The sequence below is a fragment of the Schistocerca piceifrons genome, chromosome 1, assembly GCF_021461385.2.
Source record: "Schistocerca piceifrons isolate TAMUIC-IGC-003096 chromosome 1, iqSchPice1.1, whole genome shotgun sequence".
Lineage (NCBI taxonomy): Eukaryota > Metazoa > Arthropoda > Insecta > Orthoptera > Acrididae > Schistocerca > Schistocerca piceifrons.
The window spans coordinates 394238460-394263066 of NC_060138.1; the positions used below are offsets into that span (position 1 = coordinate 394238460).

At 45.2% G+C, this 24607-nt stretch overlaps 1 protein-coding gene across 1 annotated transcript in view; it reads left to right on the plus strand.

The window, feature by feature from the left end:
• LOC124796678 (RNA-splicing ligase RtcB homolog) overlaps positions 1–24607 on the plus strand; it is a 68565-nt gene that overhangs the window by 37355 nt on the left and 6603 nt on the right. The gene's annotated exons all lie outside the window — the stretch shown is intronic.

Here is a 24607-nt window from a genome sequence, read left to right on the forward strand (position 1 = left end):
AAAACTTTTCTCTCCCCTTGAATTTCGAGTCTCAAATTTCAGGTGAATTCGGGAAATTTTTTTTCCCTTGATTTCGAGTCTCATTTTTCAGGGGCAGCTTAGATTCGAGTGCGGCTTAGATTCGAGTAAATACGGTATGCAATGGAACTGTAGTGGATATTACCGTCATCTCCCAGAGTTGGAGTCCCTTATTGCCTTTTACTCAGCAGTTTGTGTTCTCGAGGAATGCTCACTCACCAACCCTTCGTGTGTTCCATGCTTTGTTGTAATTGGGTCAGTCTGTTGAGGGATTCTGATGGCATCTGCATGTTGGTCCATACAGATATTTTTAGTACATCAATCCCACTTCAAACTCCATTGGAAGCAGTTGTCCTTAAGGTCCACTTGGACTGTGCTGTCATGGTTTGCAATCTCCTTATCCCTCCAGGCAGGCCACCTACACGTCCTGCCCTCTTTAAACAACTCCCTCCTCCCTTCTCCTCCTTGGAGACTTTAATTCCCATTGCTCTTTGTGGGGCAGTGCTTCAATATCTAGTTGGGGCTCTTGATTGACAGATTCCTTGTGGACCACATCCTGCGCCTTCTTAATGATGGTTCCCCAACTCAGTATAGTTCCACATACAGCAATTTTTCTTCTATTGATCTTTTGTTCTCTTTGCCGCCTCATCTTTCTTCCTTAGCTGGTGCTAGTGACCACGTCCTGCTGATTCCCTCATTTCCTTCCCATCTCCCGCTGACCATGTTTATCTGCTGGGTTTTTTATTGTGCTGATTGGCCTCTATATACCTCCCAGGTCGTGTTTCAATCTTCTTTGTCAAGTTGTTGATGAAGTCATCTGTGATCTGACTGACAAGATGATCTGTGTTGTGTGTCAGTTCATTGGTGGCTTGGTGGAACATGGCCATTGCTACTGCTATCTGTGATCATCATTGCAGCTTGCGACGTCTTAAGGGGCACCTGTCCTCTGCCGCTATCACCTTGCAGCATCTTCATGTCAAAACCTGTTACTTAATCAAACAGAGCAAACGCTTATGTTAGAAATGCTTTGTCTCCTCTCAAAGTTCTTCTGTTCCTTCATTATGGGTGTGGGCTACACTCTGCATCTTCCACAGTTGTCAGTGGTGGTCTTCCATTCTATGCCTTGCTTTTCCAGTGGGCCTTTGTATAGATCTATCAGTTTGCAATGGCATCAGTGTCAGCATCCTATCCAGCTAGCTGCCTCCTCCGGAAACAGCGGGGTGAAGCTTCCCATTTACATTTTACTGCTTTTGTCAGGTGGAATCTGGCAGTGAATCTTTTACTGAACGGGAGCTTCTTCTGGCCCTCTCTTCTCCCCACAAATCAGCTCCTTTCCCTGATGCCATCCATAGACAATTGCTTCAACACCTCAATCCTCGACAGTGCCAATATCTCCTCCAGGTTTTTTACAGTATTTGACTCAAAGGCATTTTCTCATCTCAATGGAGAGGCAGTATTGTGGTTCTAGTCATTAAGCACACCAAGGATCTGTCATCCCTCTATAGTTACTGGTCCATTAGCCTGACCAGTGGACCCCTGCAAGTTAGTGGAATATATGGTGGCTCGTCAGCTCAATTGGGTTCTTGAATCTCGGGAACTTTTATCCACTTACCAGAGTGGGTTTCACGAGAGACTGTCTCAGAAACATCGTCTGCTTCAATTGAAAACTGCAGTTTGGCAGGCCTTTTGTCGCTGCCACCATCTTGTCACAATTTTCTTTGAGCTTTGTAAGGTGTAAGGCACAGCTTGGCACCATCAAGTCCTCTTTCCACTCCATGAGTGGGGTCTTCATGGGACCCCTCTTTATTTTTATTCACTATTTAAGAGTCCGATATGACACTGTTCTGAGCTCTCCGCGGACCGAGGCGAAAGTTGTTCCACAGGGCTCCGTTCTTATTGCCCTACTTTTCTGATTGTTATTAATAGACTTGGGCCTCTGCCAGGCCATTGGTCACCCCTGCTCTATGTTTGGATGATTTCTGTATTTTGGCTACCTCCCATTCGGTGGCCTCTGCAGAACGACGGCTCAGGAGTGCCATCCGGTGTGCTTCATGTGGAAACTCTCACATGGTTTTCAGTTCTGTGATTCTGCCGCCATACTACCATCAACCCTGATTAGGAGCTCTACCTCGATGCCAACACATGGCCATGGTCTGTCAGTTCCATTTTTTGGGTCTTCTTTTTGACAACAAACCTAGTTAGTTGCTCCAAATTCATCATCAGAAGGTTAGCTGTTTCCTTGTCCACATCTCTGGGAGTGTGGATAATTTGACCCTTCTCCACCATTACCAGGCATTAGTTCTGTCCTGTCTGAACTTTGTTTGTAGAGTTCATAGATCAGATGCTCTTCGATGCTGCTTCTCTTGGATCATGATTCATTATCATGATATCTGGTCAGTCACCAGTGACTTTCGTACTAGCCCTGTTGGTAGCCTTCTGGTTTGATTTTGTTATGCGATCTCCTTGTTTCCTATGTCATCACTATCCACTTTTCCCCTCCTCACCCCCTCCTACTCTACTCTATTCTTTTCACAGCTTCGGGCTGCCCGATTGCTACCCGCCATCGGATTGGTTTACTGGTAGCACTTTGCCATGCTTCTGTCATGACTTCAATCTCTCCTCCTTGTCCTCTTACCCCCGTTCTCACCCAACTATCATCCCCTAGTTAGTTCCTCAGCCACGGATTCAGCTGGATCTCATATGGGGCTACAAAAGCCTCCTTTGCTCCAATGGTGTTCAGTTGTTTGTTCCGAACGCTCTTATGAGAGTTTCAAGATGCCATTTTTTTCACACTGATGGCTCTAAATCTGCCAATCATCTGGGATATATGCCTTTACATCTTCTGTTGGCATGGAACACCATCTCTCGTCTGTCATGTATTGGGTGTGTACTGCGGAATTCATGGCCATCTGTCAGTCCGTCTACTTAATTAAATGGTCCTCCCTAAGTTTTGTTTTGTACAGACTCAGTCAGTGGCCTTCAGGCTATCACTTGTTTGTTTTCCCACCATCTCTTGGTCTCTGTTATCCATGACAGTCTTGCTGATATTGGAGATGCTGCTTCTTCGGTCAAATTCCTGACAGTTCTTGGCCACATAGATACCCCAGGTAGTGAACTTGCTGTTCATCTGGCTGGGGGTGGCTCTTACCCCCATTCTCAGTGACCCCTCTGGGGGTGGATTTGCAGTTTAAATCAAACACCTTTTTGCTCAATCATGGCTCACTCTTTGGAGGCTGCCTCCCACCCCCCTCCCCCGCGCGTCCCTTTCTCATTAACAAACTTGGCAACATGAATGGGACTCTCGCCATGTGGCGTTCTTCTCTCTGCCTCTCCCAGTGAGAATCTACCATCCTCTGCTGTCTACATATTGGCCATACTAGATTGATCTGTGGGTTTTTACTCAGTAATGACCCCCCTCCCCCCTCCTTTTTAGTTGCGGGAATCCATTCATGATAAATATTTTGCTATACCACCTCTTCCTTTTGGCCCTTCGCACTAAATGTGCCCTCCAAAATTCCTTGTCTCATGTGTTAGCAGACAACTGTTGCATGGTTTTGTCTGTCCTCAGTTTCCTTCACGAAAATGGTTTGTCCTCTCGAATATAAGCTCTTGAATTTTACTTTGGAATTTGAGTCCCTTAGTTAGTGGGGTATTGGTTGTGAGGGCCTCAACCTTGCATCCACACCAGACAGATTCTCCTTGTGTTTTCCCTACAGGTTGTCTGATCTTTTGTACTGTTCCGTTTCCCCTTTTCTTGTCTTCTTCCCCTGGTGTTCTCCCTCTTGTACAGTGAAAAATGGTATAGTGCAGGTGCCACATTGCAAGTCATGTTTCTGGGGCACCCCTGCTCTCCCCATTTCCACCCACCCATCCACTTCCTTCCTGTTCTTTCCTTTTCCTCCTGCACTGATCTGTTTTCCTTTTGTTTGTACGTTGTCCCTTCCCCTTGACTGGACTGTGCTGTTCACGCTGTGTGTGTCGTTCCTCCCTAGTGTGTCGTTCCTCCCTAGATTTCTGCTATCGTAGATCATGGGACCAATGGCCTCATTGCTTGATCTCCCCCCAATCAACCCCTCTACCACTGCTTGCCTGGGGCTTTCAGTACTCCATCAAATTCTTCTCACAGTATTGTATCTCCCATCTCGTGTTCATCTACACCCTCTACAATTTCTTCAGTATTGCTTTCAAGTACATCTCCCTTGTATAGACCCTCTATATTCTTTCCACCTTTCAGCTTTTCCTTCTTTGTTTAGGACTGGTTTTCCATGAGAACTATTGACATTCTTTCTCCAAAGGCCTCTTTAATTTTCCTGTAGGCAGTATCTTACCTTCCGTCTAGTGATGTATGCTTCTAAATCCTTACATTTGCCCTCTACCCATTTCTGCTTAGCACTTTTCCACTTCCTGTCACTCATTTTTTGATGTTTGTATTCCCTTTCACCTATCTCACACGCTGCATTTTTAAATTTTCTTCTTTCATCAGTTAAATTCAGTATCTCCTATGTTATCCAAGGATTTCTACTAGGCGTTGTCTTTTTACCTATTTGATTCTCAATTGCCATCAGTATTTCAGCTCTTAAAGCTACCCATTTGTCTTCTACTGTGTTCCTTTCCTCTATACTCTCTAATCATTGCCTAGATTTTGTACTTGGCAAACTCGAGTGCCTTGCCTGTGAATGTGTTTTAAAAGACGTTTGATGGAGGAGATTATTACTGTCTAATAATATTGTAGCCCACTGCAGTCAGGTTTGTCCATTTTAGGAGGGCTGTCCACTCGCTGGCCCACCAGCCTGGCTCATTCTTGCGGAGCTTGTCAACACTCAAGCTGCGGCCTGTACAGCTAGGCCAGTCCCTCCCCCTCCTGTTGCTCACGAGCTGTGGCCAGGTGCTGGGCGGCAATGCACTCTCCGAAAACTATGCCTGCAAGCATTCCTCATCCACATTTTTAATGGCCATGATGTTTCATATAAACTACTTAAGTAATCCAAAGTTGGAGGACGTATTCTGCTAAAGCATGAACAGTCATAAGTACTTTTATATATCCATACAATGGATTTAATGAAATAATTGAAAAAATGTCAATTTCAAATATAATTACCACAAAACAACATATTTGTAGAACATTCTCAAAAAGTAATAAGCAAGAAGCAAGAATAGAAATTGGGAAGCTCAATTTTTAGGGTTCCATGCCTCAGTTGATAAAATTGGAACATTCACAACTTTTTTGTCCAACTGTCTGCAGTCAGAGTATTAAGAACCATTTTTTCAGGACTGGGTAGACATATCAAGTTGAAATTTGTCACATATTAAAATATGTGGTTCCTAGGCAATGGAAGAAATTGGAGCTTTTACATCAAGGCAGGCCAGCTCAGTCCTGCTGAGCTTGTGCCAACACTCAGGCTGTGGCTGGCCTATTCAGCCTGGCCGGGTTCTCCCCCCACACCTCCCTGTTGCTCATATGAGCTGTGGCCAGGCCCCGGGTGGGAATGTGCACTCCGTAAGATATGTCTGCAAGTACTCCTCATCCATATTTGTCTCATATTTTGTTATCTTGCCAATATCGATAATGGGCAAAAATCTTTGAAATGCTTGATACGGTTGATGTATCAATTTTTTTAAATATATAAAATTAAGTTTGAACGCAATCCTCGGTGCACAACTACTACTCACACTTACCTGGATTTTTGTGTAACAGAAGGCAGGTAGTCAGATCAGCTATACATGCCCTCAGGTGCACACAGTGTTAGCTGATTAGCCTGCTAGACAAGGTGCAGGAGGGCCATTATGGGTAGAATGTCATGCACACTGAGTTAGCTCTGTAGTGTTTCTCACACAATGTTACAGAAACTATTCATAAAAAAAAATTATTTGTATATTACATATAGCTTCATCTGTGAGCTACGCGGTGAAGAGCCCATCATCTAGCTATGGTTATACTCATTGTGATACTGACATTTGAGTAAGACGCTGTGTGGAATTCAAAAAAGATTTCAGTGAAAAATATGGTTACTATGATTTTGCATTTGGTGCATATTCCACCATATGTTGCTGCAAATGAAATTTACTTTATCTGATTTGTCTTTAGTCTTAGGACGTGGTCTCCATCTGTTTCCAGTCTTGAGAAATCGGAATTTGTGCACCATGTTTACTTTCAACAATACCTGTACCTACACAGAGGTTTTCCGTAAGGTATTGATCTCTCTGGTTGCCTATTGCATGTTTAATAAGACACTTGTGTTTCAAGATTCTGTCACAATAGCTATGGAAAGGTGAGTTTTGGAAAAAAGTAAACCTTTGGACAAGAAAGCTACTTCTTCAAACGATAAATGGCTAATAATACAGATAAAAACAAATCGCCAATTCTGTTGCAATTTCAGGGAAATCCTGTAACCCAGTGTATCTTTAATAATGAGCAGCTGGGATTGAAATGAGCCAAAGAATTGTATTTTTGCATTTCTGTTATCTTTGATATATGAAAATGTACAGCAGTGTACCATCTTTCCTTTCCTATGCTTGTACAGTGAGGGAGTGAATCTTATTGCTAAAGATAACTTAATTTATCAGTAGCATTTTTTGACATAGTTTGCAAGGCTCTGCACATCATAAATGTGTTCATAACTTTAGAGTTATGAAAGAGTTTTATTGGGTCAGTTCTACCCTGCAGCAAGAATGCAGCATTGTGCTATTTAAAATAATAAATTTTGTGCCTGTGTATTTGTGGATAACAAGATTACAAAAACATGATAGTCGTTACTTTATAGATCACTTAAGACTACATATTAAGATTAAAATAGATTACAAATATATGTAATCTGTCTTTAACACATCAAAAGAGAAGGTGAAGAACACCACTTCACTCAAAATGAGGATGGGAACAAAAAGATGCACAATATGAACTATTTTCATATTTCTCAGATGAAGAACATTCAGAAAATCCTTTTGCATTTCTGTACCAGTCATTCACTAATAAAAATACTATCAGCTATGGGATTCCTTCAAAATTGCAGCAGAATTGGTGAGTTATTTTTGTTTGATTTGTTAACCTTTTATCTTTTTAAGAAGCATCATCGGTTATGAGTAACAGCTATGTTTCTCTTGGTAGCTTTAATTTTGCTTCTTTCGCCAAAACAAAGTATAATTTGGACAAACTCGCTTTGCGATAGGTATTGTGACATAATTCAGAAACAGTGACATATTAACCAAGCAACTGGCAACTAGAGAGGTAAATAGCTTGTGGAAAACCTCATTGTTCTGGTTTGCAGTAACATGTTGTCGTGGTCTTCAGTCCTGAGACTGGTTTGATGCAGCTCTCCATGCTACTCTATCCTGTGCAAGCTTCTTCATCTCGCAGTACCTACTGCATCCTACATCCTTCTGAATCTGCTTAGTGTATTCATCTCTTGGTCTCCCTCTACGATTTTTACCCTCCACGCTGCCCTCCAATGCTAAATTTGTGATCCCTTGATGCCTCAAAACATGCCCTACCAACCGATCCCTTCTTCTAGTCAAGTTGTGCCACAAACTTCTCTTCTCCCCAATCCTATTCAATACCTCCTAATTAGTTACGTGATCTACCCACCTTATCTTCAGCATTCTTCTGTAGCACCACATTTCGAAAGCTTCTATTCTCTTCTTGTCCAAACTATTTATTGTCCATGTTTCACTTCCATACATGGCTACACTCCATACAAACACTTTCAGAAACGACTTCCTGACACTTAAATTTGTACTCGATGTTAACAAATTTCTCTTCTTCAGAAACGATTTCCTTGCCATTGCCAGTCTACATTTTATATCCTCTCTACTTCGACCATCATCAGTTATTTTACTCCCTAAATAGCAAAACTCCTTTACTACTGTAAGTGTCTCATTTCCTAATCTAATTCCCTCAGCATCACCCGATTTAATTTGACTACATTCCATTATCCTCATTTTGCTTTTGTTGATATTCATCTTATATCCTCCTTTCAAGACACTGTCCATTCCGTTCAACTGCTCTTCCAAGTCCTTTGCTGTCTCTGACAGAATTACAATGTCATCGGCGAACCTCAAAGTTTCTACTTCTTCTCCATGAATTTTAATACCTACTCTGAATTTTTCTTTTGTTTCCTTTACTGCTTGCTCAATATACAGATTGAATAACATCGGGGAGAGGCTACAACCCTGTCTCACTCCTTTCCCAACCACTGCTTCCCTTTCATGCCCCTCGACTCTTATAACTGCCATCTGATTTCTGTACAAATTGTAAATAGCCTTTCGCTCCCTGTATTTTATATCTGCCACCTTCAGAATTTGAAAGAGAGTATTCCAGTTAACATTGTCAAAAGCTTTCTCTAAGTCTACAAATACTAGAAACGTAGGTTTGCCTTTTCTTAATCTTTCTTCTAAGATAAGTCGTAAGGTCAGTATTGCCTCACGTGTTCCAACATTTCTACGGAATCCAAACTGATCTTCCCCGAGGTCTGCTTCTACCAGTTTTTCCATTCGTCTGTAAAGAATTCTTGTTAGTATTTTGCAGCTGTGACTTATTAAACTGATAGTTCGGTAATTTTCACATCTGTCAACACCTGCTTTCTTTGGGATTGGAATTATTATATTCTTCTTGAAGTCTGAGGGTATTTCGCCTGTCTCATACATCTTATTCACCAGATGGTAGAGTTTTGCCAGGACTGGCTCTCCCAAAGCCATCAGTAGTTCTAATGGAATGTTGTCTACTCCCGGGGCCTTGTTTAGACTCAGGTCTTCCAGTGCTCTGTCAAACTCTTCACGCAGTATCTTATCTCCCATTTCGTCTTCATCTACATCCTCTTCCATTTCCATAATATTGTCCTCAAGTACATCGCCCTTGTATAAACCCTCTATATACTCCTTCCACCTTTCTGCCTTCCCTTCTTCGCTTAGAACTGGGTTGCCATCTGAGCTCTTGATATTCATACAAGTGGTTTTCTTCTCTCCAAAGGTCTCTTTAATTTTCCTGTAGGCAGTATCTATCTTACCCCTAGTGAGACAAGCCTCTACATACTTACATTTGTCCTCCAGCCATCCCTGCTTAGCCATTTTGCACTTCCTGTCGATCTCATTTTTGAGACGTTTGTATTCCTTTTTGCCTGCTTCATTTACTGCATTTTTATATTTTCTCCTTTCATCAATTAAATTCAATATTTCTTCTGTTACCCAAGGATTTCTACCAGCCCTCGTCTTTTTACCTATTTGATCCTCTGCTGCCTTCACTACTTCATCCCTCAAAGCTACCCATTCTTCTTCTACTGTATTTCTTTCCCTCATTCCTGTCAATTGTTCCCTTATGCTCTCCCTGAAACTCTCTACAACCTCTGGTTCTTTCAGTTTATCCAGGTCCCATCTCCTTAGATTCCCACCTTTTTGCAGTTTCTTCAGTTTTAATCTGCAGTTCATAACCAATAGATTGTGGTCAGAATCCACATCTGCCCCTGGAAATGTCTTACAATTTAAAACCTGGTTCCTAAATCTCTGTCTTACCATTATATAATCTATCTGATACCTTTTAGTATCGCCAGGATTCTTCCAGGTATACAACCTTCTTTTATGATTCTTGAACCAAGTGTTTGCTATGATTAAGTTATGCTCTGTGCAAAATTCTACAAGGCGGCTTCCCCTTTCATTTCTTCCCCCCAATCCATATTCACCTACTATGTTTCCTTCTCTCCCTTTTCCTACTGACGAATTCCAGTCACCCATGACTATTAAATTTTCGTCTCCCTTCACTACCTGAATAATCTCTTTTATCTCGTCATACATTTCATCTATTTCTTCATCATCTGCAGAGCTAGTTGGCATATAAACTTGTACTACTGTAGTAGGCATGGGCTTTGTGTCTCTCTTGGCCACAATAATGCATTCACTATGCTGTTTGTAGTAGCTAACCTGCACTCCTATTTTTTTTATTCATTATTAAACCTACTCCTGCATTACCCCTATTTGATTTTGTATTTATAACCCTGTATTCACCTGACCAAAAGTCTTGTTCCTCCTGCCACCGAACTTCACTAATTCCCACTATATCTAACTTTAACCTATCCATTTCCCTTTTTAAATTTTCTAACCTACCTGCCCGATTAAGGGATCTGACATTCCACGCTCCGATCCGTAGAACACCAGTTTTCTTTCTCCTGATAACGACGTCCTCTTGAGTAGTCCCCGCCCGGAGATCCGAATGGGGGACTATTTTACCTCCGGAATATTTTACCCAAGAGGACGCCATCATTTAATCATACAGTAAAGCTGCATGTCCTCGGGAAAAATTACGACTGTAGTTTCCCCTTGCTTTCAGCAACATAAGAGAAGAAATTTCCTGTTTATTTTCATACTAGCAAATTCTCTTTTCAATATATGTTGAATCTTAAAAAAATTAGTGCTGGATTGAAAAAATAAAATAAAAACCATAACTTCTGCTATATCACTATATATAAGAAAGCTCTGTATGTTAACTTTGCAGCCAAATACTCTCCTCTTTGCATCCTACAATTTGCCAAAATCTTGTTTCGATATCTCAAACAGGTTACTAGATACAAGATATGTTACGAATATTTCATGCTCGTGAGCGGTTCGAAGTGAATGTGCTACATAAATTCCATTTTCTCGAGATTGGAGATAGACAGAAACCTTCTTCCATGTCTACAGGAAAATTCAATATCTTAGCCGAGTTTTATTCGCAGCAACATATGGTGTAATATGTACCAAACGCAAAATCATAGTGACCCCTATTTTTCATTGCAAACTTTCCAAACACCCTGCAGAATCATTCCTAAATTTGAATATCACTTTACGTATGACCATTATCAAAATTTTGGGCACTTCACCATTAAGCTAACATACAAAGCTATGACGAAAGCGAAAATAAATTCTTTTTACTGATTAGTCTCAATCAAATTGAGAAAGATTGCAGGGCATGTGCTTTGATTCTGTCAGCACAGCACATTGCCAACTAATACACAGAAACCGGGCAAAGAATGTTGTGTTCATTCTGGCTAGCTGGCAGCTGTAGGGCTACGCCAGTCAACGCCACCATCTGCCTGCCATTGTGCTGCCTCATTAGGTAACAAGGGGATATTTTCTGCACTGGGTGAAGCCACATCCCACTGCTCCCCCTCGCCTGCTCGGGTAGCCCACTTTCTTTGTGCTCGCACCTTACTGAGATGCACAACAAACTCCGGTAGCAGGAGTTACAAGAGGCATTGTGCATCATAGAGCAAATTACTATTGTAATATTTAAGGAGGCTTATCTATGAAGAGTTTAACATATTACTTCCTCCCGCAAACATCTCACCGAATGACCACATTGAGAAAAGTAGAGAAATTAGTGCTAATACGTAGGCTTACTGAGATTCACTCTTTCCATGCATCATTCACGAGTGGAACAGGGAAGACGGCATCAATTAGTGGTGTTAGAAGTACCCTCCACCACACTTCTAGGTGGCTTGTGGAGTGTGATGCAGATGTAGACAGCATGAAACGGGCAGCACTCGAGATGTGGACAATTCATGCAATGTTTAAAATGCATGCTTAACCATCAGCTGCTTTTATTTTAAACTCAAATATCAATCATTTGTGTTCTACCATCTTTACGAATAAGGGTTAAAATGGTTGAAGCCACCATATTTTATTTGTCATTACTTAAAGTGTAGAACATGTCATGAATATCAATAGGACACAGGACATTTGGAGGAAAACATGCTAATACTAAATGTACAGATAGCAGCACACACACACACACACACACACACACACACACACACACACACACACACACACACACAGACTGCAGTCTCAGCAACTGTAACCACACTGCGAGCAGCAGCACAATGCATGATGGGAGTGGCGACTAGGTGGGGGTAAGGAGGTGGCTTGGGTGGGGAGGGGGGGGATAGTCGGGTAGGGGTGGTAGACAGTTAAATGCTGCAGGGTAGACATTGGGGCAGGGGAGAGGTGGGGAGGGGGGTTAGTGGAAAAGGAGAGAAGTAAAAAGACTGGGCGTGAAGGTGGAATGAGGGCTATGTAGTACTGGAATGGGAACAGGGAAAGGGCTGGATGGGTGAGGACAATGACTAATGAAGATTGAAGCCAGGAGGGTCACAGGAATGTAGAATGTATTGCAGAGAAAGTTCCCATCTGCGAAATTCAGAAACTGGTGTTGGTGGGAAGGTTCTGTATGGCACAGGCTGTGAAGCAGTCATTGAAATGAAGGATGTCATGTTTGGCAGTGTGCTCAGCAGCAGGTTGGTCCACTTGTTTCTTCGCCACAGTTTGACGGTGGCTATTCATGCCGAGTTCCCATACCTCGGTTATAGGCACCTGCATGGCACCATACTCTGCCAAACTATTCATGGGCCATCTAGAGGAAACCTTCCTAAACACCCAGAATCCTAAACCCCTGACCTGGTTCAGATTTGTTGATGACATCTTTGCAATCTGATAGAGGGTGAGGACACCCTATCCACATTCCTCCAGAACCTCAACCACTTCTCCCCAGTTTGCTTCCCCTGGTCCTACTCAGCCCAACAAGCTACCTTCCTAGGTGTTGACCTCAACCTCAAAGATGGCTATATCAATACCTCCCTCCACATCAAACCTACTAACCCTCAGCAATACTTCCACTTCGACAGCTGCCACCACTACATTCCATATTAAGAAGTCCCTTCCATACAGCCTAGCCACCTGTGGTCGTTGCCTCTGCAGTGATGAACAGTTCCTCTTGAAATAAACCGGGGATCTCACTTGAAGCCTTCACAGACTGTAATTATCTGTGATTCAGCATATCTGCTATATGGTGTGTAGCAACTTTGTTACATTGTACAGTGTAATACTTCGTCCTGATATTCTCTTCAGTACTGCTCTATGTACATTTAATATTAGTGTGTTTGCCTCTAAAAGTCCCATATCGCATATTTTCATGACATGCACTGTACAGGGTGTACATAAAGTCCGGGAAGACTTTCAATTACTTATTGCACAAGAACCAAACATTTTATAAATATCATACATAAGTCATTTTGAAGAGAAACCCAGGAAGTTCTTTTCATTTGTACCGCCACAGTGTAGTTTGGTAATTTGCCGATAGTCAGCACTAGTCTCAAACATGGCGAGTTCACGTGCAGAGTGAGCTTTCTCTGTGTTGGAGTTCGACAAAAACAAGTGTGCTAAAGCTGTTCAGCAGATGTTTAGAGCCAAGTATGGTAAGAAGCCACCAACAAGGAAGGCCATTTACCACTGGCACAACAAATTCCTCAAAGGTATATGTTTTTTGTGCCTTGTCACGTCGAAAGCTGTACGGGCCATCTTTCTTCACCAAGAGCACTGTCACCGAACATTCCTACTTGGACATGTTGCAGAAATGGCTGATGCCTCAAATGCAGTCACTCTCCATTCATCTTTCAGTAGGAAGAGGCTCCATCCCATTTTCATCATGAAGTTCATGGGTACCTGAACACAGAGCTGCCGCATCAATGGATCCGCTGTGCTACAGAAGGGGACAGCTGTTTCATGAAATGATCTGCCCGATCACCAGCTCTCACTCTGTGTGACTTTTTTCTGTTGGGATACATTAAACATCTGGTTTATGTACTGCCTGTACCATGTGATGTAGCAGAGCACTGAGAGAGAATACGGGAAGCGACTGCCACAGTCGATGATGCCGTGCTGGGACGGGTATGACAAGAATTCAATTATCGTATTGATGTCTGCTGGGTCACTCATGGTTTGCATATTGAATTTTCATAAAAAAAATGCAATGTGTATGACATCTGTACAATATTTAGTTTTTGTGCAGTAAATAATAGAAAGTGTTCCCAGATTGTATGTACACCCTGTACATTATTTAAGTAATGACACATGTAATGTTGTGGCTTAAACTGTTTTAAGTCTTACTTGTGAAGATGGTCCAAGACTGAAACCAGTTGATATTTCAGTTTAAAATGAAAGCAGCTGATGGCCAAACTTGCATTTTATACATTACTTGAGGCTGCTGATAGCTTCCAAAAATGTTTAATGCACACAGTTTCGCAAATCTAGAGGGTGTTAGTGTAACTGTGAATATCACACCTACTTCAATAGAAACTGGCCTTCAAATTCGACTGCCTCACTACCAGAAGAAGAAATTAAAATTATGTGACAAGAAATAAAAGTTGCTCAGTGTTTGTTATGGTTGAAAGATTTACTTAAAGAAAAACAAATGATAGAGCCAACAGGAAGGCAAGAAACAGATGGGAGAGCAGATATGGCTCTTGCCAGTGTCAGAGCAAAACAGAGACAGTGCAAATAAATATAAATGACAGAAGTATCTTCTAAAGTCAATGTTTTATGCTCTACTACATGGCCTCCAGTCACAGAATGTAGTCAGTGAATGAATGTAGCCACATCAAGAAAATAATAAAGCCAAAAGGATATTGATTTGACACTGTCGTTTTCCACTCATAAAAAAGTCTGTTTATCCCAACAGTCCATTTAGGTAAACAGTACTCCTGTAACTCGACACATCAGATTCAGATAAAACCACAAGCTTTTGGTTGTGGAGACTACCACTGAAAGCTGGAGACTTTATTCCAATCCAAAAACCTCACCTGAGCTATTTCTTCAGATTACTTCTTTCCTTCAACTATCTAAATGTCCATCCATAATATACTCAGTCCATTGTAATTGTGATTGTAATTGTGATAAAACAGTGTTCACAGTATGTATGCATTATTGCTCAATACAGTGGTCCTTTCTACACTCCTGGAAATTGAAATAAGAACACCGTGAATTCATTGTCCCAGGAAGGGGAAACTTTATTGACACATTCCTGGGGTCAGATACATCACATGATCACACTGACAGAACCACAGGCACATAGACACAGGCAACAGAGCATGCACAATCTCGGCACTAGTACAGTGTATATCCACCTTTCGCAGCAATGTAGGCTGCTATTCTTCCATGGAGACGATCGTAGAGATGCTGAATGTAGTCCTGTGGAACGGCTTGCCATGCCATTTCCACCTGGCGCCTCAGTTGGACTAGCGTTCGTGCTGGACGTGCAGACCGCGTGAGACGACGCTTCATCCAGTCCCAAACATGCTCAATGGGGGACAGATCCGGAGATCTTGCTGGCCAGGGTAGTTGACTTACACCTTCTAGAGCACGTTGGGTGGCACGGGATACATGCGGACGTGCATTGTCCTGTTGGAACAGCAAGTTCCCTTGCCGGTCTAGGAATGGTAGAACGATGGGTTCGATGACGGTTTGGATGTACCGTGCACTATTCAGTGTCCCCTCGACGATCACCAGTGGTGTACGGCCAGTGTAGGAGATCGCTCCCCACACCATGATGCCGGGTGTTGGCCCTGTGTGCGTCGGTCGTATGCAGTCCTGATTGTGGCGCTCACCTGCACGGCGCCAAACACGCATACGACCCCCCCCAGGGGGTCCACAACTCTTTTGTGGATACGTGCGTGGCGAGCACGGGGCCCCGAGCCATTGCAGCCTTCTTTCTCTCCCGGGCTGCATTTCCTTTCCCTTCCCCTTCTTTCCCCTCCATACCCCTTTCCCCTCGCCCTCTCCTCTCCCTCTATTGGTGTCCTTGCTTATGTTGGCCCCCGCTATCCTCCTGGTTCTGTTGGTTTTACACTCCGGCTTTGTTGCGTAATCATCTCCTCCTTTTGGCATTCCTTGGTCCCCCTCTGGGGTTTGACCTCCATTCCAAAATTTCTCTTCCGTAGTGTGAGCCATTTGGGGAAGAGCACCTTACCTAGTGTCTCCGACGTGTGCCCTCCTACTACATTCCACCTTTTGTTTTCCGTCGTCGTCTGATGCTAGGGTGCATAGCCAGCACGGTAGCCAGCCCGTGTGGTGGGGTCGCTATGTACCCTTTTGGTTGAGCCCCCTGAACACACAGGGATCACACTTCTGATACCTGAGCTGTAACCTCCTCATGCATGCCTTGGAGTGGTTGCTCGTCATCCTGGAGCATCGGAACTCCCGGCAATGGCCGCCGTGCCAGACGGCCCTTGCTGTGGCTGGGTGGCGCCCGTGAGGAGAGCCCCTGATCGGAGTGGGTGGTATCAGGGCGGACGCTATGCAGATGAAACGCATACGGGTCCAAAACTCTGGCCGCTCTTCTGCGGCCGTCTCTCTGCGTGGTACTGATTCCTCAAGTGCTTCTTCTCTTGCCCCTTCGGCCTTCCCTTCCGTGGCTACCCCCTGGGAGGAGGGTCAGGCCCGTCGTCTAGGGGCAAAACCTTTCCCCCGTTATCTAGTTTGCACCAGGACTGATGGAGATACTTTCACCAGTGTCAAACCTTTATTCTTTGTGGAACACATTGAAGACAAGTTCGGCGAAGTGGACTCCCTGAGCAAGATGCGGTCGGGTTCGTTGCTGATAAAAACTGCTTCGGCTGCCCAATCTGCGGCCCTTCGTGCCTGTACCCATCTTGGCACAATTCCCGTGTCCATTACCCCTCACCAGTCTCTAAATATGGTACAAGGTGTGATTTTTCACAGAGACCTCATCCTTCAAACTGATGAGGACCTTCGGGACAATCTCGGACGGCGGGGTGTTCATTTTGTTCGGCGTGTTCAGAAGGGTCCTAAAGATAATCGTATTGATACTGGTGCCTTTATCCTGGCCTTTGAAGGGGATACCCTTCCTGAGAAAGTTAAGATTATGGTCTATCGCTGTGATGTGAAGCCGTACATCCCACCTCCTATGCGGTGTTTTAAGTGCTTGCGTTTTGGCCACATGTCTTCTCGCTGTTCTCAGGACCCTCTCTGTGGTGACTGTGGACGTCCACTCCATGAGGGGAGTCCCTGTGTTCCCCCTCCTGTATGTGTAAATTGTCATGGTAGTCATTCTGCACGTTCAGCGGATTGCCCAGTCTATAAGAAAGAAAAAAAGATACAGGAGTATAAGTCCCTTGATCGTTTAAGCTACACAGAGGCCCGTAAGAAATATGCACGATTGCACCCTGTGTCCATGACATCTAGCTACGCCTTGGTTACATCTTCATCCCTTCCTCCCCCTTCCTTACCCCCATCCCGGACCCCTCTCCTTCCCCCCTCCCCTGCGGCTCCCACACCTTCTCCTCTGGGCGCTGCTCCCCCTCCCCAGCCGGAGAAGTGTCCTACTCCTTCGGCGTCTGCCGGTCAAGGGCGCCTCTCCCGGGATGCCCCTTCCCGGCACCTTCCAGGTCAAAGGTCTGCTGCAGCGCGGCGACCACGAGAGCCGCGGTCTATCGGCCCCCAGGTCGCCCGGTCTCTTTCTGTTCCTGATCTTGCTGCAGCTGGCTCCATTATGCCACACAGCCCTCCTCGATCTCAGCCTGAAAAGAAGAAGAAACATAAGTCCCGGGACAAAGAGCCTCTGGTGTCACCGGAGGTCCCTTCCCCGACTTCACAACCGGATTCTGACCTGTCGTTTATGGATGTCGCCCCCTCCTTGTCGGTGACGGGTGGGGACCCGGCGGTATGACTGGATTTAGCATGTTCAGCCCTCCTTTAAACCATCGTTCTGTGGTTCTCCAATGGAACTGTAATGGATACTATCGTCACCTTCCAGAATTAAAATCCCTTCTTTCGTCCTACTCTGCAGCTTGTGTGGTTCTCCAGGAATCTCATTTTACTGATGCTCACTCACCGACCCTCCGTGGGTTCCGTGTTTTCTGTCGAAATCGGGTCGGACCCTTGCGGGCTTCTGGTGGCGTTTGTACGTTGGTCCGTACAGACATTGCTAGCACGTGGATTCCTCTCCAAACTACATTGGAAGCGGTTGCTGTTAGGGTCCACTTAGACTCTGCAGTCACAGTTTGCAATCTTTATCTCCCTCCTGACAGGACTCTTACACCTGCTGCCTTATCCACCCTTCTTCAGCAACTTCCTCCTCCCTTCCTCCTCCTTGGGGATTTTAATGCTCATCATCCTTTGTGGGGCAGTGCCTTTCCATCTAGACGAGGTCTTCTTATAGACCAATTTATTGCAGACCATGACCTGTGCCTTCTTAATGATGGCTCCCCTACTCATTTCAGTGCTGGTCATGGTACCTTTTCTGCCATTGATCTTTCTCTTTCTTCTCCCTCTCTCCTCCCTTCATTACACTGGTCGCCACACGACGACCTTTGTGATAGTGACCATTTCCCGTTGATTATCACGCTCCCTTCCCGCTCCCCGATGGAGAGGTTACCTCGTTGGTCTTTCCACCGTGCCGATTGGCCTCTATATACTGCACAGGTCGAGTTTTCTCCCTCTTTGTCGGGTTGTATTGATGACGTCCTACGTGACGTGTCTGACGCGATTGTTCGCGCTGCTAACCTTGCTGTCCCGCGCTCATCTGGACAATTTCGTCGTCGGCAAGTCCCGTGGTGGAGTACGGCCATTGCCATTGCCATCCGTGATCGCCGTCGAGCTTTGCAATACTTTAAGAGGCACCCATCTGTAGCCAGCCTTTCTACCTTTAAGCGCCTTCGCGCTAAAGCCCGTTATTTAATCAAACAGAGCAAGCGGATATGTTGGGAACGATTCGTTTCTTCCCTTGGTTCCACTGTCCCTCTGTCACGGGTATGGGCTACACTTCGCTCTCTCCAAGGTTGCCATCGGCAGTCCACCCTCCCAGGCCTTCACCTCCCAGATGGCATTTGTACGGACCCATTAGTTCTCGCAGAACATCTTGCGACTCATTTTGCAGTGGCATCAGCGTCGGCCTCCTATCCAGCTGCTTTCCTTCATCAAAAACAGCAGGCTGAAGCTGTCACCTTATGTTTCACCACTTGTGAGTCAGAATCTTACAACAAACCTTTCACTGAATGGGAATTTCTTTCTGCTCTCTCTTCTTCTCATGATACGGCCCCTGGCCCAGATTCCATTCATAACCAGCTGCTTCAACATCTCAGTGCTCCACAACGGCACCATCTTCTTCGGGTTTTTAACCGTATCTGGCTCCAGGGTGACTTCCCTTCTCAGTGGAGGGATAGCATTGTGGTTCCTGTCCTTAAGCCTGGTCAGAACCCCCTATCTGTTGACAGCTATCGGCCAATTAGTTTGACCAATGTTGGTTGTAAGTTACTTGAGCGGCTGGTAGCCCGTCGGCTCACTTGGGTCCTCGAATCTCGGGATCTATTGTCCCCTTACCAGTGTGGCTTTCGAGAGGGACGATCTCCAATCGATCATTTACTTCGCTTGGAATCCGCAGTTCGGCAGGCTTTTTCCCACCGCCGCCATTTGGTTGCAGTGTTTTTTGACCTTCGCAAGGCCTATGACACGGCCTGGCGCCATCACATCTTACTAACCCTTCATCAGTGGGGTCTTCGGGGCCCACTCCCGATTTTTATCCGCCAGTTCCTGATCCATCGGTCATTCAGAGTTCGAGTTGGTACTGCTTTTAGTTCTCCACGGACCCAGGAGACGGGCATCCCACAGGGTTCTGTCTTGAGTGTCCTTCTTTTCCTCATTGCTATCGATGGACTTGTGGCCTCTGTCGGTCCCTTGGTCGCCCCTGCCCTGTATGTGGATGATTTCTGCATTTGGGTTAGTTCCTCCTCGATGCCATCTGCAGAACGGCAGCTCCAGGTGGCTATACGGCGTGCCTCTGCATGGACCCTCTCACACGGGTTTCAATTCTCTCCTTTAAAATCGCGGGTGGTCCACTTCTGTCGCCGTACTACGGTCCACCCTGATCCAGAGCTCTATCTCGCTGCCCAAAGATTGCCTGTGGTTCCACAGTTTCGTTTCCTAGGTCTTCTTTTCGACAACAAGCTCACTTGGCTGCCCCATATCAGACTCCTGAAGGTAGGATGTTTCCGTAAACTCAATGTCCTTCGCTTCCTTGCCCACTCCTCTTGGGGTGCGGACCGTTCCCTCCTCCTCCGTCTTTATCGTGCTTTAGTTCTGTCACGTTTGGACTATGGTTGTCAAGTTTATGGTTCAGCTGCTCCTTCCACGCTGCATGTGCTGGATCCGGTCCACCATCGTGGTATCCGTTTGGCCACCGGTGCCTTCCCTACTAGCCCTGTTGATAGTCTCCTGGTTGAAGCTGGGATCCCCCCCCTTTCTGTTCGGCGGTCCCAGCTTCTGGTGTCTTATGCCCTTACTATCCGTTCTTCTCCCGCTCATCCTTCCTATTCTATCCTATTCCCAGACCATGGACGTCGCCCGCCTGACTCCCGCCCTCGGGCGGGTTTACCGGTTGGACTGCGCCTTGCGTCTCTTAACCGTGATTTTCGGCTTCCCTCTTTGTCCTGTCTTCCTCGCTCCCTCCCCTCCACCCCTCCTTGGTTAGTTCCTCGGCCTCGAATTCGGATGGATCTCCACCGCGGTCCGAAAGATTCCATCCCCCCGGTGGTGTTCCGTTCCTTTTTCCGCCAAATTTTATGGGAGTTTCGGGATGCTGTTGTTTTTTACACTGATGGCTCTAAATCTGCTGATCATGTTGGGTATGCCTTCACGTCCTTTGTTGGAACGGAAAATCATCTACTGCCACCCTCATGTGGGGTGTTTACTGCGGAATTGATGGCAATTTCCCGGGCCCTTACCTTTATTAAACAATCCCAACACAACCGCGTTTTGTTATGTACGGACTCGATGAGTGGCCTTCTTGCTATTGACCGGTGTTTTTCGCGCCATCCCTTGGTCTCTGCCATCCATGACCACCTCGCTGATCTTCACCGTGCTGCTTGTTCCATTGACTTCCTGTGGGTCCCGGGCCATGTGGGTATCCCGGGTAATGAGCTCGCTGATCGTTTGGCTGGGGGAGCAGTTACTTACCCCCCGTTTTCTGTCACACCTCCTGCAGCGGATTTACGGCTTCACATCAAATCCCACTTTGCACAGTCATGGGCCAATTCTTGGGAGGCTACTCCACTGTCTAATAAACTTCGTGCCATTAAGGTGAATCCAGGCCCATGGCGTTCTTCCTTTCGCCTCTCCCGCACGGACTCGACCACACTGTGTCGTCTCCGCATTGGCCATACCAGGCTGACCCATGGTTTCCTTTTGTGTGATGAGCCACCCCCACTATGTGGTTGTGGAGCCTTCCAGTCAGTGGCCCACATTTTGGTTGAATGCCCCCTTCTTTTGGCTCTGCGTGCTAAGTACAGACTCCCCCACACTTTACCTTTGATGTTGGCTGACGATTCCCGGATGGTCTCTCTGGTTCTAGGTTTCCTCCGGGAGAGTGGTTTTTATTCTCAGTTTTAAAGTTTTTAATCTCCCTCTGGTGTTGGGGCAGGGCGGTGAGTGTTTGGGTGTCTCCCACTGTAGGCAGTGTTCAGAGATTCCCGATTCACCTCCCTGACCGGAATCCTCTTTTCTTTCCCTTTTACTCTGTTTTTACCCCCTCTTTTTAAGGCTTGGTTCGTTTTTCTATTCCCATACGTACTTCTGCATTATAGCAGTTGTACCTTTTAAGTCACAGGTGGTCTTGGCTATGCTGCTTCAGCATAGTGTTGGGTTCGTTCTCTTGCCAACTTCCCTCATTTGTTTTTACTATTGACAACGTGACTGCCCTTTTACGTTTCCCCTTTTTCCGTTTTATTGTTCTGACTTTTCTGAGATGTCCCGTTAGCAGAATGGAGTCTATTTGAAACAAGGGACTGATGACCTTGCTGTTTGGTCCCTTTAACCTCAAACAACCAACCAACGCATACGACCATCATTGGCACCAAGGCAGAAGCGACTCTCATCGCTGAAGACGACACGTCTCCATTCGTCCCTCCATTCACGCCTGTCGCGACACCACTGGAGGCGGGCTGCACGATGTTGGGGCGTGAGCGGAAGACGGCCTAACGGTGTGCGGGACCGTAGCCCATCTTCATGGAGACGGTTGCGAATGGTCCTCGCCGATACCCCAGGAGCAACAGTGTCCGTAATTTGCTGGGAAGTGGCGGTGCGGTCCCCTACGGCACTGCGTAGGATCCTACGGTCTTGGCGTGCATCCGTGCGTCGCTGCGGTCCGGTCCCAGGTCGACGGGCACGTGCACCTTCCGCCGACCACTGGCGACAACATCGATGTACTGTGGAGACCTCACGCCTCACGTGTTGAGCAATTCGGCAGTACGTCCACCCGGCCTCCCGCATGCCCACTATACGCCCTCGCTCAAAGTCCGTCAACTGCACATACGGTTCACGTCCACGCTGTCGCGGCATGCTACCAGTGTTAAAGACTGCGATGGAGCTCCGTATGCCACGGCAAACTGGCTGACACTGACGGCGGCGGTGCACAAATGCTGCGCAGCTAGCGCCATTCGACGGCCAACACCGCGGTTCCTGGTGTGTCCGCTGTGCCGTGCGTGTGATCATTGCTTGTAGAGCCCTCTCGCAGTGTCCGGAGCAAGTATGGTGGGTCTGACACACCGGTGTCAATGTGTTCTTTTTTCCATTTCCAGGAGTGTAGATTACATCCGCCACAAATCAGTGACCTCAAACAATACTTATTAAAAATACTGAAGAAATGTCAGTTCCGTTTGTTCTACAATACTGCCATACGAAACTGCAGTGGCTGCTGTCCTTTTTTATTGATCAGTTTTTCATCTGACAGGCATAAAAAATGTGTTCACATGCTGTTTTCTCTGTGGGTCAGGGCATACCATTTCCAACAGCTCCCTGGGTTCATTAATGGAGTTCCCCATGCTGGGCCAAGTAACATAACAAGCCCAAGATCCTTGTTACTGCCACTCAAACTCAGTCACACCATGTATGACATGTTTACGTGGTTAATTTATTTTTCAGATAAATAATTTGAATATTCTCAACAGCTATGTTTATTGGATAATCACACCTTGTGTTAGGTGCAAATAATGCGAAATACTTGTGGAATGCCACAACTTTACTCATCAGAAATGGCAACTGAAATTTCGATGATCAGTAGTTTGTATTTCTTCTTAATTTTATGCAATTCAGTGACACTTGGAGACAGGTTACAGCTAAGCAATCTGCCCATCTGGAGAAGACGGGTGATGGTGTCTGTGTAGGCTAGCAAGTCACTCGGCGAGTGCAGCATGTGCCACAATACACAAACTGTTGTCAGCCCGCCCGGCTGCCCATTACAGCGGAGCCCAGCGTGCTGGTCTGAGCCAAGCAGGCACCAGCAGACTGTCGGGCTGAGCCCACTGCCACCAGTGAACCAATCCTGTCCAAGTTGGGCCAGCACAGTCAGGTGGTGAGGGATGTGTGCCTGTGCCACCCGCCCCCCCTCTCTCCAGTTGTGCAGGACTATTTGCTGCACAATGAATGTTAAGTATGAATTTAAAAAAAAAGACCAATTGTGCAACATATTGAGTATTAAGTCTTAAGTCTAGTGTACATTAAAGGCAGTGAAAGATAACAAGATGGAATAAGCATCAATGAAGAATTGGTTAGTGTTCACTTTTGACTGATTTTTACCTGTTAAACAAGAATTTATACTCGAGTGGAAGTGAAAATGAAAAAAATGACTCAAAATATGAGTGCCTCTGAATGTTGAATTTTGTTGTTTGGACCTAAATCATCATCTTGTAGCTTACAATGCAAGTAATTGTCGTGCAGGTCAGTAACACACAAATGGGACTATTGTATATGGTGAGCATGTGTTTTGTGAATCTTCTCATCGTTTTCTGGAGTTCTGATTCCAAAACAAACTAGTATAGGAGTCATAAAAACTCTCAGATCAGTCCATTGCTCGCAAAATACATGTAAATAGTAGAATATGACATAAAAGAGGGCCTGTACAAATAGCTGACTGTAAGAGCAAGTTTTTGTAGTGTTTACAAAAAAATGTCAAAATGAAAAGCACACAGACTTCTTCTGACAATCTATTGAAAGGCAAACAACTAACAGAATGTGGGTGACCGCCTATGAATGTGAGCTATACGTGAAGAAATATTGTTAATCCTTAGCTCATCTCATTTACATCCAAGAGAACACCTTCTTTGCTAGTGTTCAGATCTCTTTGCTGTAGTGGAAAGCAGTGTTAATACAAATTGTTACAGTTCCTAGTGCCTTCCTTAATTTGCATAATCTTGCATCTAGGTCTTTCAAGGATATGTCCCATACACCCACCCAGCACATGCCATTCCAGTCCTATCGTGGACATAATCTTACCCCATCAGAAGCAAGGACACGTGTGAAAAGTCATCGTATACTAGTTCTGCTGTAAATTATGCACAGTGTGTAAGCTCACCAGTCAAATGAATGGCCATTGCCAGACTGACACAATAGCAAAGCTTGCTGTGTAATTTTTTACTGAAGGAAACACAAAGAAATGGTTTGTCGTGCAGAATTTGAAACCATATTTAATGGTTGTCATAATTATATCATTACACTAAATATTTTTTAGATTCTACCTTGTGCAAAAAACAATTTCTTGGGTTTTCTGCACTCAAATATGTTTTGGTGCAGTTTCACAATTATCAGTGGATTTCTCTCTTACTTGACAGCACGATGATAAATCACCAAAACCTGGGTGGGTGTAGAAAGAACAGGAAATTGTTTTGCTCAAGGTGGCCCCACCAAAACATTTATTGTTAAAGAAAACTCAAACGGGGTGAATTTAATCTAAAAAACCCTCAACATGAATTTCTTAACTCTTTCCGAAAGATCTGTGTTATAGTACCAT